The sequence below is a fragment of the Topomyia yanbarensis genome, chromosome 1 (assembly GCF_030247195.1).
Source record: "Topomyia yanbarensis strain Yona2022 chromosome 1, ASM3024719v1, whole genome shotgun sequence".
NCBI classification, from domain to species: Eukaryota; Metazoa; Arthropoda; class Insecta; order Diptera; family Culicidae; genus Topomyia; species Topomyia yanbarensis.
Genome location: NC_080670.1, coordinates 75,054,597 through 75,075,123, shown reverse-complemented (window position 1 = coordinate 75,075,123; position 20,527 = coordinate 75,054,597). Strand labels below are relative to the sequence as shown.

The 20,527-nt window shown below is 36.7% G+C and overlaps 1 protein-coding gene and 1 long non-coding RNA gene across 4 annotated transcripts in view; one reads left to right on the top strand and one right to left on the bottom strand.

Annotated features, from left to right (window-relative positions):
- LOC131677956 (uncharacterized) overlaps nt 1–20,527 on the bottom strand; it is a 172,618-nt gene that overhangs the window by 135,183 nt on the left and 16,908 nt on the right. The gene's annotated exons all lie outside the window — the stretch shown is intronic.
- On the top strand, nt 8,679–10,124 carry LOC131677959 (uncharacterized). The gene is made up of 3 exons (XR_009303500.1): nt 8,679–8,925; nt 8,983–9,325; nt 9,381–10,124. It is a non-coding gene; the product is annotated as an uncharacterized LOC131677959 (long non-coding RNA).

The following is a 20,527-nucleotide window of genomic DNA, read 5'->3' as shown; positions in this document are numbered from 1 at the left end:
AAAATGTTCATTTGTGCGAACCTTCTGACTGCAATTTTTCTAACTTATAACCATCGGATCGATCTGAAACATATCGGAAAATGAAAAGCGAAATAAATAACTCCAAGCAACGGCGTAGCCAAGAGAAGGTTTTGGGGTTTTAAACCATACAACCGCCCCCCCCCCCCACCACACCCAAAAAAAATTATTGGATTGAAGTTGAAAATTTATTGATGCAGACTGATTTAATTCAATATTACAATAACAATTATCTGATCCGTAGATTGATAACCTGTTGTTGTAAACATCATGAGGACTTTTGATAAATTGTCGGAATGGGGTCCTGATACGTAACTGATCTATTGGTCTTGTTTTCACAGTTGTCTAATTGCATCAATATCAAATTCCTGCCTGAAAACATTCCAATAGAAAATTCCAGAGTTCTGTAATCAATCATAATCCTCAGATTTATTTTCAAATTGAGCTCGTTTTTGTACAGATGTACTGTAATAATGTAGATGTACTGGTTTAATGTATATGAAACATAGAACTGCTCACCAAAAAAATGCATAACTTTCAACATTTGCTAAAATGTTTTTGCCTTTCTCATTCACTCTAAAATTCGTCAATCTAATCCCGACCCGGAGAGCCGTGTGTCATATGCCGATCGACTGAGTTCGTCGAGATCGGAAAATGTCTGTGTGTATGTATGTATGTGGAAAAAAATGTGACCTCTGTTTCTCAGAGATGGCTGAACCAATTTGCACAAAGTTAGTCTCAAATGAAAAGTACAACCTTCCCATCGGCTGCTATTGAATTTTTTATTGATTGGACTTCCGGTTCCGGAGTTACGAGTTGAAGAGTGCAATCACACAGCAAATTCCCATATAAACTGAAATGAAAAATTTTCAAAATCAAATTTGTATTTTTGATGCCAAATGACTTTAAAATGCATGAAACATTGAGATGTTTGACAAAAATTGACTTTTTTGGACTTTGGTACATTTTTGCCTTTCTCATATAGAAAGGTTATGCAATAACTCTAAAAATCGTCAATCATACCGGCCCGGAGGGCGTATGCAGTGAGGGGTTTCTACTTTAAAATTAAAACTAGTTTAAAATTTCTTAACAAGTTGAAAATTTTCGGCAGGACCCGGATCTCCGGATCTTTCTCCATGATCCGCCGCTGGTTTCAAGCGATGTTTCAGTATCACATAGTATCTCAAGATCGTGGCTGTCGATCCATTGTATGTATGTGCAAATCGTACTGAACATGTAATATTCATTTCCACCATTGTATTGAACATAACCAGCCATGGAATCGTAGTCTGGACAAATGAGACAAGCACAATTGCACCATTAGGTGGATTAAAACAGGTTTTTATTTTGGGAATGCGTCGAGTTGAGACGAAAACGTAATATGATTAATAACGAGGATAACACTTTCCGAATGTAGAGAGAAATTTATGAAAAATGATGATTTCCATTCGATTCTAGCAGGTTCTGATCGATTTTGATGAGCATTTGATTTTTGTTGTATGACCAATTATATGTATAGGTCAAATGTTTAAAAACAGTAATTTAAGGTCAAGATAGCATCATTTTGAAACCGCCAAATTCGGAGGTTTAGTATCTTCGATGAGTTTTACAAACGTCAATTTGGAAATCCCAGGAAATTTTCAGACCGTCCGTGAAATTTGAAATACGTCCCTAATGTGTGTAAAATTCGTTTGTTATTTGATAGCTTTGTCTGCAGCGGCTATAAGTCATATGAAATTCGAATATCTTTGCTTAATTTCGCAAAACAGCTCTGAGTAACATAGAACTTTCTAAAATTGTCATTAAACGCGTAGGGTTTTCTTAAAACTCGTACAATTTTCTGATAGCTTGCGAATCCAAATGAAAAATGCTATGTTATTGAGGTACACGTTATCGAGGTATACCTGTACTGATGCTTGGCAATAATTTAATTGACCGCATTTGAATTGGTGTTGGTTTCTACTTTGTAACTTGGAGGAATTTGTTCCCTGGTTTGACAACGAATTAGGAGTAGTGAGAATTTGTTTTATCACCCAATTCCTTCGGTCATCATTTTTAGTAGTGATGCGAGCCACGCAGAGTACTTAGAGTACGTATGAATTTGAGACAGCTATGTACCTATTCTGTCAGTAGACTACATAACCTTTCATCCAAATTGAACAGTTAAATCATATCCTAACAACTTAATCTCGTAGTTTACAAAACGACGGACCATTTTCGATTCAGATGAAACTTTCAGCTTTATGCGTTGCGTTGCGTTGCGAAGAACGGTGCTATTCGTAGATTGCATACTAACGATTATCATGTTGCCTATAGGTAGTTCAACTCATCGTTCTTGTGAGATAAATGATCGGGAATGAACTGTATCTCTTTTGAGTTCAGTAAACCAATAGCATGAGAAATGTTGATGCAATACCTACTTAAGGAAAGCCACCGCCTCAGCCACGCTTCGATAGATATTACAGAGTCGGATTTTAGAACAGGTATAGGTGTAGGTTTCGGCACAAGCAGGCAATGCGCCAAGAAATGAATACGTTTATATGCGGTGGAATGGTTTATCTCCGAGAATACTCAGAGCAAAAAGATATTTAGTTACGTTTCTCTTGTGTTTCTCTGGATACCCGACCATTGAGAGTGATTTACTTTTTGCCTAAACTACAACTCTTTGAACTCCAAATAGCCGGCTGTAGTAGTATTGCTAAAATCGTGAGCTAGTCTGATATCTATCATCTATAGAATTGGGTAGTATGAACTCAAGAATTGGGTAGCAGGACCTCAAGATAAGAATATTTTTAACACTCCAATCAAGCCGCAACTTAGAGTTTTCATACTCGATAAACCATCTATTCTCTATGCAAACTTTATCTAAAACTAAAAATGTTGGCAACGATCTCACTGGTTTTCAGTATGCCGAGTTTGTACATCCTCCGGTGCAGTCAAACCTTCAAAAAAGGATCAGTTAACAAACACTAGTTTTACTATTGTGTCTTATAATATTGGAAGCACACACTAACAACATTTTTCCATTCAAAATGAAACTCGGAATTTATCAGAATACACTAATAGCGGTAAGCTTGAAGCTAGTTGGTACCGCCACACGGTACTATCTTTGATTTTAGGCCTGAGTTTAGTCCGGTCTAAGACATTAGTACCTGTCATTGCAGAAATGGCTGCATCCTGAAGCCAAATGAAAACAGTGTAAAAGGCCGCCATGTTCCTCTTCCATACATCTCAATAATTTGAATCAACTTTTCGACCTTTATGTGCAATATTATAGCCCACGCTTCACACAAACCATATGAGGGCAAGTAAACAAGTTATCTCGTACGAGAAGCAGGTGTAATCGAGTTTTAAATGCTACTTCTTTGATATTCTTTCTTGACCTATCTATAAGGTGCTACACGCTCATTTCAAAACGCCACGTCGAAGAGTTATATTGCAGGTTAGCAGAAGTCGAATCATTATGAAACAAACTGTAGAACGAAATTTTATAATTGGATGCAGAGATGCATTAAATAAAAATTGATTTCGTTTGTTGGTTTACTTATGGCTATCAGAATGTGAGAAGCTGTTTAATTTGACCACAATTTTTTAATTAGTTTAACAAGAGGAAAGAAACGAATATATAATCACAATTTGTACCCTTTTCTAGTTACATTTTCTCACAAAGAACACAGTAAGCAAGTGGAAGTTTACTTACATTTTACATTGATTATCAGACAGATTGCAGACTATAGGAAGTAATTAATTGTAATTTATTATTTTGTAACCGGGATTTGAAGCTTTCTCAATTTTTGCATGACGTCGCAAAATTTCGTTGAACTGAACGTTTTAGCAATCCAAGATGTTGAAAGCTCAGCAATTTGGACAAAACCCATTTGACAGATTTACTTCGCTGAAAATCAGCTTTTGAAATTGTCAAATTCTCAGCTTAATTACTGAACTTTTGGAATTTTAGGATTGATTAGGTAATCCTACTGATAATTTGAATTACTTCATTTTCAGCAAAGTAGGTCTGCCAAATTCTATATGCATGATTAGTGGAATAGTTAGGTAGGATGGTATAATAAGCCCCAACAAGGTTAAAATGTCAGATTTCTTTTCAAAGGACCTCGTAATTATCTGAAGCAAATAAATAATTGTTTTTGGTTTTTTCATGTGCTGCAGAACAGCAACTAATACAAACGTTTCCAAGAAAGGTAAGCTTCCATTATTGTTCTGTAAACACTTGATTTAATTTGAAATAGTCAGATTTTGCTGAACTGTCTGACTACCGACTACTAAATATAATGTTAGAGAAGCTCTTTCAATCCTTGGAGTGGCTAGCGACAAACAATACAACTTCATAACATTCACGATAGTATGCACCATTATTAGCAAAATAGCGAAAAAACGTTTTATACCATGTTCACACTACAGAGTTAAAACATGTTATAATAATTAGCAACAAAAAAATGTCATCAAGATAGCGTTAAAACATGTTTTAACTCGTAGCACAGAGAACAGACATCCATGATCGAACAAAAATATTTAAAAAACGTGTGTAAACATTTGAATTAATATACTAAAAACACTAGCGCCGCCACACCATCCTATCCCAACTATCCGTCAAATCGATTCCGGAACCGGTTCGAAATCCTGGATGGATTCTGCATGGAATCTAGCTCAAAGAAAACAACCGATTTCGACTCTATCGGTTGACGCATTTGAGCTGGAATTCATGCTGGAAGTCCGAATCGGTTGCGGACTAGTTTGACTAGGTAGAGGAATAACCGCTGTCAATTCTGTCGCACTCAGCCACAAAAAACATGACGACAGTAGCGCACATGGTTTAGATATCCAAACTACCTTCGAAACCGTTAGAGATTTTATACAAGTTGAATGCTGAAGATGGACTGTGCTCTGTGCTCGTAGTGTGAAGGTAGTAATAGCCTTTTGGATCTTAAATAATTCTAATATTACTTTGTTTAGGCTAAATCGAGGATCCCAAAATTGTTTTAAAAATATAAATACATCAGACTATTAAATGGCATAAACAGTGACTTTTCAATTAACCTCATTGTACGGTTTTTAACATTGCCGTGTATTGCCGATCAGAACGCAGTAAAGCAACCCGGTCAGCGTGACAAGCAGAAAGTTAGCAAAAGTTGAGCAAAGCGAAATTGATGCTGGCAGAGTTTCTACGAGCATTTTGCGCGATTTGTGTGAGAATTTGGCAACCAATTCGCTCAAATGCAACAACCGTTTCTGACAGAAGCGGTTAAACCAACCGATGCTGTTCACTTTTATCCAGAATCGAGCCAGAAATGTACGGCCAAGATCTCTGCACGCTTCCTGCCACATCTTTGTCAGATGTTTTGCTCGATTCGTGCTAAATTCTACCAGGTAGGAATTGCCAGAATCTTTGCACAGTTTATGTCTGAGTTATGCCAGAGTTTAGCTCGGTTTCTGTCAAAATTTGCCAGAAAACGCGAGCGAAACCGAGTTCGCCCTAGCTCAACAAACTGACAGGATACGCGCAGAAATCTGACAGGGCTGCCAAACCAAGACTTACAGAAATCTAGCAGAGCGGTCTCTGCCAGAAAATTTGCTCACTGGGAAATCGCAGCATCATGTTACCGGAAGAAGACAAAAATATGGCATGCTCCTCTTACGCATTCTTTGTTATTTTCAATAAATAAGCCAGTTATCAGGTAGGAAAGACAATCACCGTCGAACTATATCTACCAGAATTTTTGATTTCTCTGTTCTTTTCTTCTCTCTACACGCTTGATTCCAATTGCTCATCGAAGAGTTACAGGAGAGCACATTTGGATAAATCGAATCGATTATCGCATATTCAGATCAAAGTTATTTTTGCGTATTAGAATCAGTGCTGCATTCGGTAACCGTAAACAGAAAACCTTCCTACACGGTCGCAAGTACTCATATTCGACTCTCTTTCTGTATAAATTCTCACACTGTGACAGCAACATATTGTGTCAGTCATACTAGGTGAGTGCCTTTTCGAAAAAATGTTCTGTCTTTTCGCTCTTTTGTTCACTCAGTTTGAGCAATATTGTCTTTCAGTTTCCGTCACTGTTTTGAAAAGAGTTTTGTAAGCCACGTAAATTGCTCATGTAATGTCATATTTAATAATATAATATTCTTTCTGTATTCTATGGGATTCCCTAATAACATAAAACTAACTTCTGTTTATTCGCAGTCTAGGGCACCCAATCATAGTAGGCAGGGTTAAAATGCAAGGAAATCGATGGAAATATATGTTGTGTTTTGATCATGTTGATGTGTTCGGTTAGTTAAAAATATGCTCTATCCGTTGATAAATATTTTTGCAGTAAACCAGGTCAAAAAACAACATGCATTACTACCAATTCAGGAGCATATAAGCTATAAGCATCATTCAAGTTTAACTATCAGTATGTTACTGATTTCGATCGAATTTAAGGCAAGTGCGAAGGGTCAATAAACACTGGCTAGTGATTGAATCGTATATGGTGATTATTTAGCGAACTACGCTTGTTGAATTCGCGTGGTAGACAAAAAGGACAATGTATATGACATGTGTACTGAAAACTTTAACCTATTTTTCACAAAACCACTTTTTTGAGCTGAACGAAAATGTAACTCGAACAAATGATTTTTGATCGCTTTGAAATTTTCACAGTATATTCAAAATTGATTTCTCCACCCGGATAGAATTTTACAATAGCAGTTACCCTACAAACTATCATAAAACAATAAATATTATAGTTATTATTGTTTCAACATTATTCGATGCCAAGTTCTCACAGTAGATTTACAATAAAATTTCATGTAACAATAAATTTCACTGTTCAGCAAAAAACTGATACAGTGCATTCACATTAAATTTTACTGTTTTCGAGAAAAAAATGTATAGAGAAAAATTGATTTTTTTAATGTTAAGATACATAACCACCCCCCTTTTTCACTGTAAAAGTCTATTTTACATTGAAATTTACTGTAAAACCGTTAAAGTTTATTGTTTTTGTATTGTATCATAACACTAAAACTTACTGTAAATTATTGTAAAACTACTGTACTGTCACAGTGAAAATCATGGTTTTGTTACTGTACATTTCTATTCGGGCAGCGACCTACGCAGGATTTATTTCTTTCATTGCTTATTTTTTTGTTAATTAACGATTTTGTGTAGATTTTTATGACATTTTTAACGTTTTGTCACTCAAAAGTGCGCCATTTCGCGTAAAACCAAAATATTGAAAAAGTCCTACGTACGTCGCTATTTAGGGGAACATGGGGAGACTTGACCAAGCGCAAAATTCTATTTTTTGGCTATGACGTCCTTTACTCGGTTCTTAAAATGTTTTCAAAAATATTTTTATGCTTGTTACGGTCCCTTAGGGTAATTTAAAAAAAACAGGAATGAATGAAAGCCTTTCCTTATAGAAAATATTCAGTAATTAATAAATTTGCATTAAGTGATGTTATTTTGTATCAAACTTTGTATGGACATATCTTCTCGAGTAATATTTTCTGTTAAAGTACTCATATCTCATCTTATTCCTTATGAAGCAGTGAAATGATTTTACATAAATCGGAACATTGGAGTAGTTATTATTGAAATTTGCATGACATTGAACACAATAACTAATGTTGGGGAGACTTGACCAAGATTTTATGGAGAGACTTGACCAAGTTGCAATAAGCTGAAGAAAGATGCAAAATTCCTGATATTTATTATGCTTTAATATCTACTGTTAATGTTAATCCCGCCACAAAAAAATCCCACCTCAAACATAAATCTATATATTTTAGTATTAGTAAACAAAGTACCAATTGTTCAACCACCTCAAACTCGACGAATGCGTATTCACACTGAATGAAAACATGCATATGTATACCAATTTATTTTCTCTTGGGCATTGAATATTATGTCACTACAAAATGTGTACATCACTGGCCAACTATCAACTATCCACCAAGTTAAAGTTCATATCGGCTACAAGCTAACAAAATTGCTCTCACACGCTATGCAACGAAACATTTGACGAAGAAAAGCTATTTTACTGCAAAAAAAGGAATGAAAAACAATTCACCATGTTGTCTAATTTACTCATTTTCTTTAACTTGAATTTGTTGTTTTTTAACATTGTTGTGTAACGCAGATCAGAACGCAGCCATACACTCAAAAAATAAACCACTTTGATTTTACGTGAATTTTCACTTAAATGATTATTTTCCGCTTCTCAACATATATTACGTGATTCCTATAAACGGCATTTGACTATCCTGTAGAATCTATCTGATTCACACATCAACTTTATGTGATTCGAAGTTAATTGCTCAAACGCAGTCCATGTGAATTTCCTGTGTGAAAAAAGACAAAATGTCTGAAAATTTGGTCGCTGAATAATTTATTCCAAATTAGTTGATTTTTTTTTAATGAATTGGTAGTTATATATTTGCGTGATATATGTTGGTTATCGTAATTTCAGAAAATACACGAGCACGACAAATTGGTATGTAAATACTAATTAAATTCAGAATTTTTATCCGACAATACACATTACATAAAATAAAATCCACATAAAATAATTTTAACAAAACCGTAACGTAAATATATCTTTCTCTGTTATTCCATTTGAAGAGTTTAGTCAATATGGTTATTAGGCCTTTTCAAAAATCAACGTTCGTTTTCGATGTCATGGTCATGGTGAAGCAGAGGAGATTCCGAGTGTGAAAAACAGGAAACACGACCAGTCTCCTGTCTGACTTGATGGATAGTTAAATAAACTTCGGTTAGCATTCGCCAACCTTGTTATCCGGAGGTAACAGAAATGTTTCCAGAACGAGGTTCGAACGTATGCCAACCATAAACACTACCAAAGAATACCTTTAGCCGTCGCTAATTCGTCATGCAGAGTGAGTGTGTTGTAGTTCTTACTGTATCTGGTTATCAATGCTTTTTTTTATTTCTAGACTATATACACCGTTTCCACGATTCACGAGTTGGAAATTGAAACGCCATCTAATTGTTTCGGTAAACAAAATAAGGAGTCCAGTATTGTATGCCTCAGTACAGCATCAAATTGCTCCATCCAATTATCCACAGCATTATGGTGGTGATGGGTAATGGGTAGCATCAGCTCGATCAACGTTTCTTGTACTGTAGATGCATGCCATCCCACAAGCTGTTGCACGGAATCTAATATTTGGCACACTCACCACTTCGACTGTGATCATATTATGACAATACTGCTGATTGTTGGTTGGCTGATTATAATGCTACTGTTCCTGTTCAGCTTTTGCTAATTGGAATAAGGTAATTCATTGTGTACTTGTATATAACAAAATCTGTAGCTAAATTCAAACTGCAGGAAGGTACTTCGAGCGTATAAAACTCCGTTCGATTACCCGACGACGCTTCTACCCGGTTTTTCATAGTTACTGGAACGGACCACTTCATGGGCCCTATTCTCACAGTCACGTCACCTAGTGACTAGAAGGAAATTTTGTTCTAGTCACTAGGCGACGTGACTGTGAGAATGGGGCCCCATATCTATCCCAACGAGTATCGCACTGTAACAAATGCTGCAAATTTGCAGCAGGATCGAGTGTACAGAAGACGGGAGGCCACAAGCGTAATTTTTGCTGTGGGTGCACGAAATTACAGGAGGCACAAATCTCAGGAGATTGTTGGGAATGTACCGTTTGCACAATACCCTGATTTGTGCTGATACTTTCTGACGTTAATTCTGCTGGTTATCTGGTGTGAAGCCATTACACTGAAGGGATTGTATCGGAACAAGCATTTCTCCAGTGGATGTACATTGTGATATTTCTCACCAATCAGAATTTTTTTATACTCGTCAGCTTGGAAAAGTGTGCTTACATATTGTGACGCTCCAGATTGTCCAAGCGAAAATGTAAAATGATAGCACAGAATTGAAATTACTACATCTTTACATTGTATAAACTTTAACCCTCCGGCACTCGCGCCATTGTATTTTGTGCAACACCTTCAGAAAATCTAGCGAAATCTTTCAGCACCAGTGGCTGCTCATTCAGGGAGCCATTCGCGCGAGTGCCGGAGTGTTAAGAAATAACTACTGTAATATATTAGGAGCTATAGGTATATATTTATATTTTATATTTAATAATTGTAATTTGAGATTTAAATAAAGCTAAATTGAAGAATACCGGTTTTATTTTGTATAATGAAAATTAATCGAAAATTCATACATGTACGACTGTAATTGTCGCGTTAGGCTCCATATAATTGTTACGTTTGATTTCACATAAATACTACGTTCAGCTTCGTGTAGTCGTTGTGTTTGGGTTCTAGTAATATTTACGTGAATTGCTGTCATTTATTATCTGAAAAACACGTAACTTTTACCTGATTAATCAGATATTGAAACTGACTTCAATTTATCGGACCATCCGATAGCCTTTATGTGGAAAGTGCGGTGGATGAGATACATATATGTTTTCACATACAATGAACGTGATTTATATTTTGAGTGTATAAATGACAGCATCGTTTGGTTAAAGTTTAAGGCTAGTTTACAGTTCGGGAAATGGATCACGGGATTTCGCACAGGATTTGTGTCGGGATTTGATCAGGGAAAATTTCCCGCCGAGATCTCTCCAAACTGTCAAACCAAAAACTCTGCTGCTTCTTAAAAATACAAACAGTATCCAACTTGCAGCAAATTGCAAACCTAAAAATACTATTTTCCCCGTCGGAAACAATTTATGTTGAATTGTTCCCGGCCGGATTTCTGTGTGGAGAGTTTTAAAATCCCGTGATGTTTCCCGCGGTTGGGTTTACACTTCAGGAAAACTGTCATTTTTGTGTAGACTCAATTCCCGTCACGGGATTTGAAATCCCGAGCTCCATTTAAAATACACAAGGACCCAAATCCCGTGACACGTTTTCCGAACTGTAAACTAGCCTTTACCAAGTATTTTAGGCCGGTTTAAAAGTTAGTCCGGTTTAAAAACTGTTGGTACGCCGTTGTGCTTATGGCTATCAGTTAGTTAATTTTATTCGTTATATTTGTTCGATAGCTCGGTGGGGTCCCCGGATCTGGTCAACTGCCTTCCGATCGGATGATGGGAAAACCGAGATGATGGTGGTCCGATAGGTATGCGCAATATTCCAAGTGCGCTGGGATTAGGTGTAATTTCGGCCAAAGTACGTATAACACCTCACTTGGACTCAAACGACACTTTAATAATAACTAATTTACAAAACTAAACTAAGTTATATTTAAACATAAATTCTTCCGCACTCGACGCGGCTTATTTTAATCAATGCCAGATTCGTTCTGCCGCAGGTAAAGCTGTGTAGTGAAGCCAATAAATTTTCCCGCGCTGTTGAGCCGTTGGTAGCAGAAGCTTCGCTGGGTAGCAATCCAATTTGCATTACTCAGCACAAGGGGATGACAATGTTAATAGGGTTGGTCACCAACATCCTCCCCCCCTGAAATGACCGGAGTTTCAGCCGTTCACAAATCAGTCGTCTCGGTCGAATTCTCCTTCGTCCGACGAACTTGCAACCGGTAGGATGCAGATTTTATCTACCGGTCTTTCCACCTTCCCGTTCGCCGTCCGCACAGTGGTCCCAAAGAACAAAAAAGGGGGTTTTTTAGATTGCATCAAAACGGTTGACTTTAGCAATATTATGTCTTTGAGAAAGTTTCTTGGAGTAGAGCTCCCCTTCTTTCTGTTTTATCGGGTTGATGATTAATCCCCCTAATAGTGAGTTACGAAATTTATTTTCTTCAACAATTCAGATAGACAAATACTTACTTCAGCAAAGTTGTAGAGAAACTTATTACAAACATTTTACCTGTAGACTTCAACTCTCTAACTTTTGAGGTTTTTGAGATATAGGACATTATTTGTAAAAGGCCCCTTAAAAACTGTTTTTTCATCATAAGTTTTCTTGTAGATTTTTTCCATTATATAAATGTTCTAGAACATTGTTTGGACTATTAAACTGCTTTACTTTGCCGAAGACGGAAACTTGCTATCGCTAGTATGTGTGGAGATATTTACATTTTTTGATTGAAAATAGCTCTTTTTCCAATGCCGATAACTTTTAAACGGGCTAAAACGGGCAAACCACTTTATAAACAAATTAAAGTGCGAGAAAAGCACACCAAATACTGGAAAAATCAGATCTCCCTAAGGCGACCCTCTGTGGAAATACTAGAGCTGAAGTTTGTCTATACTAGAGCTGTTCCGGCATTAAATACATCGCTATATATTACTGTTAGCTTTGAAATAAAGGGTTAAAGTCGCAATAATTAGCCTTTCTTACTTTTGTAAGCACGTCTTGAGTAAATACCCAAGCAACCAAAAGTTGATATAAAGGAGCTGCTAAAGTTTCTCGTTTTAAGTAATTTTGCAATACGTTTTATGTTCTAATAGCGGTGTAAGTTTGTCTTACTTAGAATGAATTATTTTATTCAATATTTAGTTTTTATATGCATGACGATTGCCATGCATACATCGATACATAGTACATAGGGTCATAGCGTTAGACGCCTGGAGTGACAATTTGCTGCGCCGTATCCATGTGCCTTGCACGTCATCAAATGTGCAGCGTCGACAATAGACCTCGGTGATCGACCGCTCGAGTTGGTCACCGGTGTGCTGTGCGAATAAAGTTCGATTGAGTACAGTCGAACTTTATATAGCACGGTATAATTTAATTAGTGGGACGTCACACCTATCCCCTACAGAAAATGATGAGACTTCAGGTGAAATCATTTTATACACTCCAGATGCCTATAAAATCATATCTTAGTTTTATAATATTTTTTTTCCATTTTTTCTTCTTTTCTTCTTTTTTTTTACTTTTTTTTGTTTCTAAATAATTAAATTTTGCACTTCTCGGCAAGTGCTGAAAGTAATGCAATCGTTCCCTTCCTTTTACGAGGATGAAAATATATGATTTTCTGTATATAATATTTTGTAGGTTTTAGTTGTTTTCAAGGTCTTACCACTAATGATACGCATTGGCAGGCTTAATGTTTTTACCGTTTCACTCAGTTTCTTGTTTTTTTGAGCTAGTATCATGCTGCTGGTTAGGCTTATTCTAATTTTGTTAATTTAAGGTAACCACAGTAGTCTTATCAAATCATAATAAAATTAGATTTGTGGTTATTTAATCACTCTATTTTTATGCACAGTTTGTTCTTCTTTTGTCTCACAATGTTCTATTACAATGTTGGGATGTAGGATGTTTTTTATAATAAATGGACCTGAATATACTGGATCTAATTTCCTTCTGTTCTCTATTTTTAACCAAACTTTGTCGTTAATTTTTACATTTAATGGATTTGTTTGATCGGCTTGATCTTTTATTCTCATAACTTTGTTTTTATTTAGTAATCCTCGAGCTTTGGAAACTGTTTGTTGAATTTTGAATTTTAGTTCCGAATAATAATGTTCATGATTGTAGACTGGATCTATAGTGTGTGCATTTTTCAAATATAATGGAAAGTTAACTGGTTTTCCAAATACAAGTTCAAAAGGAGCAAATTTTATATCTGAATGGGGTGAAGTATTGTAACAAAAGGCATAGTATGAAATAAATGAGTCCCAATCATTGCGCTCTTCATTAATGAAATGTCTTAAGTATTCATTAAGAAAACGATGATTTCGTTCTAAGCTACCAACTGTTTGAGGATGGTAAGCAGTTGCAAAGTTATGATCTATTTTTAATATTTTACATACATTTTCAAAAATTTCATTCTTATACTCAGTTCCCATATCTGTTTTTATTGCAGATGGACAACCGTATATAAGTACAAAACTTTCGATGAATGCTTTCGCTACTGTTATAGCTTGCTTATCCACTAGAGGTGTGATAATTACATATTTGGATAAATCGCATTGCAAAGTGAGTGCATAACGATTTCCATTATTTGTTTTGGTAAATGGACCTACCGTGTCGATTGATATCAAATCGAACACTTTAGCAGGTGTTGTTGTGTGAATAAATTTTTCACTTGTTTTCATTTTGTGTTTATTTTGTTTGCATAGAATGCATTGTTTGACATAATTGGTTATTGTGGACTTCATATTCGTCCAATAATAGTTTCTTCGTAATTTCATCAATAGTTTATTTATACCTACATGTCCTCCCAAGAGAGTATTGTGGTTTTCAGCTATGATGTTTTGAATATCTATTTTATTTTTTATCACTGCAGCTTTTTTATATAGTATTATACAGACGTCTTTTAATGTTTCGTTGCAGCTTTCTTTAAATTTTTGAACGTTCATTTTTTTGAATATAATGCTGCTTAATTCTAGCGCTAGTTTCTTTATTGACATTTTCTTGGCCATTTCATTTATTTGCTTTAACGCATTTTGGACATCTATAACATTTTTTTTGTAAGTAAGTTGCACTGATGCTAACTCTTTTTTCTTTGTTTTTGATGTGATTTTTATTGATATTATCGAATGGCGCATTTCAAAGACCAATTTTGGTAAACTGAAAGCGTCTATATTGTTGACAGATTCATAAGCCCTGAGGTGATCAGTCTCAGTAGCATTATCAACTGTTATTTTGTTTTGGTCGATTTTCCCAGTTCTAGACCTAGTTTGAACTGGCAGGACAAGTAGTACTTCAGAATTGATAGTTACGCGTGAAAGAGCATCAGGTACCGTATTATTTTTGCCTTTCACGTATTCGATATCAAATGAGAAGTCTTCTAAATCCGTTCTCATCCTTGTTAATTTGGAGGATGGTTCTTTCATCGAAAATAAATATATAAGAGGTCGGTGATCAGTTTTCACTAAAAAGCGTCTTCCATATAAATATGGTCGAAAATGTTTGATTGCCCAGTGGATGGCTGTTAATTCTTGTTCTATAGTAGACTTATTACTTTCTCCTTTGGTGAACATTCTACTAGCGTATGCAACAGGTAGTTCAGCATCGCCATGTAATTGAGATAACACAGCTCCGCATGCTAATTTAGATGCGTCTGTGCTTAAAATAAATTGTTTATTGAAGTCCGGAAATTGTAAAATTCTTGGTGACATAAGCTCTTGTTTTAATTTTTCAAACGCATTTTTACACTCTTCACTCCACTTGAAGACTGCATTCTTTTTCAGAATTGCATTCAATGGAGCGGTTATATCAGAAAAGTAAGGTATGAACCTTCTGTAATAATTACAAAATGCGACAAAACGTCGTACTTCGTCCGCATTTTGGGGTACCGGATATTTTTCAATCACGGAGAATTTTTCCTTGTCAGGTTGAATTCCTTCGGCGGATATATGATGTCCTAAATAAGTAACATCTGCACAGAAGAAATGACATTTAGCAGGATTTAGCTTGAGATTAAATTGTTGGAGTTTGGTGAACACTCTTTCTAAATTTTTCAAATGGTGGTCAATAGAACATCTAATGACAATAATATCATCGATGTACAGAAAAGCACATTCCGGAGGAAGACCGCTTAAAGCTATAGTCATCATCCTTTGAAAACTATTGGGCGAGATGGACAGTCCAAATGGAAGTCTGTTAAACTCATAATGCCCTTGATGTGTGGAGAAGGCTGTTAACTTTTTTGAGTTTTTGTCTAGTTCGATTTGATGAAATCCTGACATCAAATCAAGAGTCGAAAAATATTTCGCTCTCCCAAGTTGGTCCAGAATATCATCTATTCTAGTTAGAGGAAATTTGTCGGCTATAATTTTTTTGTTAAGTTGACGAAAATCACAGACTAAACGATGCTTTTGATCTTTAGTATTGGATTTTTTCGGTACTAACAAAATTGGTGTGTTATAAGGTGACGTGGAGTCTTGAATAATTCCTTTCTCGAGTAAATCATTAACTTGTTTCGTTATTTCAGCTCTGTGAACTTCAGGAGTTCTGTAGTTTTTTATGTATACTGGTGTGTTGTCGGTAATATTTATATTTTGTTTATAAAAGTTATTGCAGGTTAGCATATCACCTTGCAAAGAGAAAATATTATTAAATTTTTTGCATAATTCTATTAATTTGCCTTTGGCTTCAGCATTTACACCATCAATATTTAATTCTTTCATGAGATTTGTATTTCGGTTTTCCTGGTCAACATCTTTGAACGTATACATTGTATATTGTTGTAGAGGGATTATCTGTTTAGTAAAATTTTTATCAATTATTACTGCTTTATTAGTTGTGTTAATGAATTTAGCTATTGCATGTTCTGAATTAACGATAGCGTTTCCGCAAAATACTCCGGGTTGAACTTCACATGACAGTAAAACGTTATCTTCTTTGGTGCTCTTCGTATTTATTTGTCTATAAACCTCACAGCGAGGTGGTAGGACAATTGTATCTTCACAAGTGTCTTCAATTATTATTTCAATTGGACCAAGGCTAGTAGCGCATGTTAATGTCCAAGTGTCATAATCAATATTACAATGATATTTGGTGAGAAAGTCTCGACCTAAAATACCATCTGTCGGAATTGGAAATTCGTCATTCACTATATGAAATTTATGTAATAGCGATACACCATCGCTAGTATACAGTTCTGTAGTCATAGAACCTTTAGTTTCAGTTTTGATATTGTTTATTCCCGTAATCAAGCATTTGTCAGTTATTGTGATAAATTCGTCTTGGTTTAATTTATTGGGTTTCAGAATCGATATCTCTGCTCCCGTATCTATCAAAAATGTACAAGTATAATTTGAAATTTTGGGTTTTAAATTGATAAAATTAGTTGGTTTAGTATGAATATTGAAAATGTATCTGGTCAATGGTTCCTTATTTGGGATAATGGGACTGCTTGTTGTGTTTGCTGTTGTTGTTCTTGCGGGTTGCTTATACCCCCAACATGCTGAGCATGTTGATTCTGCTGCTGCTGCTGCTGTGGCTGTTGAGGGCCTTGCCAGTTTTCCGCATCGTTGTAAAATATTTGATTATGTTGACGAGTATTTCCACCCCGTGTGTAACTTTGTCCGCGGTGATTCTGGATTCCGCGGCCTCTATTTCCATTTTGGTGTCCCCGATAATTGTAGTTATTTTGATTGAAAGGGCGGTTTTGATATCCACTATAAATATTAGATCGGCCTCTGGAAGAGTTGACTTGTCCTCTGTTCGATCGGCCTCGGTAGTTATTTCTACCTCTTGGATTTCCTTGATTGTGGTTTTTAAAGTACAATACACTGACTTCAGTCTCGTGCTGATTCTCATGCACTTTTCCAATGGCAGCATCCAAGTTTTCAAATTTGCCTGCCTTTATCAGAAGTCTGGTTTCAGAATCTCGAACTCCATTGGCCAAAGCTTTAATGCCTGCTTTTGTTGCAAATCTAACGGCTGCATCCAAGGGGATGTTTTCAGCCAAATAGCACTTCTGCAAGTCTAGTGTTAATTTCTCGACTTGGTCAGTGAATTTATTGAGGTCACTTGTCTGTCTCAAAGCATTTAATTTTGCTTGGACAACCTCAGGCTGTTGTTGCTTTCTGCATTTTTCATTAAGTTTTTCTATTATAACGTCTAGAGTTTCCGGGTTTTCTCCGACGGCTGCTATAGCTTTATTCGAGAATTTCGATAAAATCACATTAATCGCAGCGGCGCGATTATCGTTGTTAATGATAGGCGATAGGGCTTTTATAGCCGCTACTGTTGCATTTAATTTATCAGCACTGCCATCGTACTCAGGGATTAACGATGAGGCTGTTTTAATAACTTCCAATACAGACACCATCTTTAGTTCGTCTTTTGGTTTGTTGTCTTTAAATTTTCGTGTGAGAATCTCTTTTATTTCTCTATTCCATTCACGTGTATTTTTCGCGATTTTAGCGAATGTTTGCGGTTCTATCAGGTCGTAATTTTCTTCTAAGTATTCCTCTACTGAAGTTTTAAGTTTTTCGCTCAATTCTAGTTTAGTTTGGAGTGTTTCATTGGTGATTTTGTTATATTGAGACTTTTTTATGTTCGTGTTCAATATTTTTAATTGTTCGTATTTATCCATTCCTAAAGAGTTAGACCTGGTTTAGGTTGACGAGCGATTTCCTCGCCTTTTTGAAAGCTTGTTTTTTCACATACTTCGTGTAGGCTTGGTATATTACAAAAGCTAATTGTATACTGCATATAGTTAGTAATATCCAATATTTAGTCTCCTGGCCATCTTGCCACACCGCGTGCTGCTCTAACGTATTTATTATATTTATTTGCGGATCTCCGCTTACCGTAGGATTTTTACTTGTACGCGACCCCATTTTTTTAACTGTCACTGGTTGAGTGGGTAGCGGTCGGACGGCTGAATCTCGGTTAACTTGGCTAATGCTTAATAGTCACGTACTCATTCTCGATAATAGTAAGGTTCGTTCACTTGGTCGTAACTTAGCATCAGGTCACTAAATTCACTTGGTCGTAGTTTAACGGAATGGCGTATCTCACAATTTGGCTAGTTCTCTTTCTTTTGGTTACTTTTCTTAGCACACTGGACGAATTTTCCACCACTGGAACTCCTCACTTTTATTTGTATAAGTTCTTCTGGAGTTATTGGCAGTTGCTGTGCGATCACTACTAATCAGTTGGGTCTTTAGATCTCCATTTTCACTTAACACACGCGAGAACGGAACGAGCTGTTAGGATTCGCGGATCTACTGTACAAGTGCGGGTTCGTGCCGCTGGTAATCACTGCTCGGATACGAGCCACAGTCTGCCATGTAAGTTTGTCTTACTTAGAATGAATTATTTTATTCAATATTTAGTTTTTATATGCATGACGATTGCCATGCATACATCGATACATAGTACATAGGGTCATAGCGTTAGACGCCTGGAGTGACAATTTGCTGCGCCGTATCCATGTGCCTTGCACGTCATCAAATGTGCAGCGTCGACAATAGACCTCGGTGATCGACCGCTCGAGTTGGTCACCGGTGTGCTGTGCGAATAAAGTTCGATTGAGTACAGTCGAACTTTATATAGCACGGTATAATTTAATTAGTGGGACGTCACAGCGGGTTAAGCAGTTTTATTAAAGCTTTAGCAGCTTGAAAGTTCGCTAAAAACTTTTTGTGAATTTGTGTGTTTTTTAAGTATTATCCTAACTTCTGTTTGATTGGGCCAAAAGTTACAGTGGTTCAAAAACTCAATGCATACGCCTGACACCGGAAACTGACAATTCCCTTGCGCCTGCTTCATAACAATGGCGTAAGTGCAACTAAACGGCGAGTAATCAATTGCATTTACTGACGGAATGAGACAAACTTCAGCTCTAGTATTTCCACAGAGGGCCGCCTTGGGGAGATCTGATTTTTCCAGAATTTGGTGTGCTTTTCCCGCACTTTAATTTGTTTACAAAGTGGTTTGCCCGTTTTTGCCCGTTTAAAAGTTATCGGCATTGGAAAAAGAGCTATTTTCAATCAAAAAATGTGAATATCTCCACACATACTAGCGATAGCAAGTTTCCGTCTTCGGCAAAGTAAAGCAGTTTAATAGTCCAAACAATGTTCTAGAACATTTATATAATGGAAAAAATCTAGAAGAAAACTTATGATGAAAAAACAGTTTTAAAGGGGCCTTTTACAAATAATGTCCCATATCTCAAAAAGCTCAAAAGTTAGAGAGTTGAAGTCTTCAGGTAAAATGTTTGTAACGAGTTTTTCTACAACTTTGCTGAAGTAAGTATTTGTCTATCTGAATTATTGAATAAAATAAATTTCGTAACTCACTACTAGGGGGATTTATCATCAATCCGATAAAACAGAAAGAAGGGGAGTTCTACTCCAAGAAGCTTTCTCAAAGACATAATATTGCTAAAGTCAATCGTTTTGACGCTATCTAAAAAATCCCCTTTTTTGCTCTTTGGGACCACTGTGGTCCGTAGAGAAACCACTCGTACCACACCATCCGGACCTGGGTGTGTTTCGATGATTCGGACCATCCTCCAGCGTGTGGGTGGTAGGTTATCGTCTCGTATCACCACCAAACTGCCTTCCTTCACGCCAACACGAGGTTTCCACCACTTGGTTCTTCCTTGTAGTTGGACCCCAGATATTCGGTCCTCCATCGTTTCCAAAAGTCTTGAAGTCTCCGTTGTACTGTCTCCCACAGATTTAGCCTCCCTATCGCTGTTTGAGTGTAGTCCGCCGATGGTACTGCTTGCATGGCCGTTCCGACCAGGAAGTGTCCTGGAGTCAGTGGTTGAAGATCGTTGGGATCATCCGAAAATTGGGTTAGCGGCCGCGAATTCAAACAACACTCCACTTAGGTAAGTAGTGTTGCCATATCCTCGTAAGAAGCCGCAGAATCTCCTAACACCTTCAGCAGATGTGTTTTCGCCGATCGTACTGCAGCCTCCCAGAGGCCCCCAAAATGTCGAGCACCGGGTGGGATGAAGTGCCATTGCATTCCGACGTCCGCACACTCTTTCGCAACCGCATCATGATGCTCCTAGTTTTTCAGATTCTGTAGAAGCTCCTTCACCTGGTTCCTCGCTCCCACAAAATTGGCGTCATTGTCAGACCACAGATTAGCACATTTGCCCCATCGTGA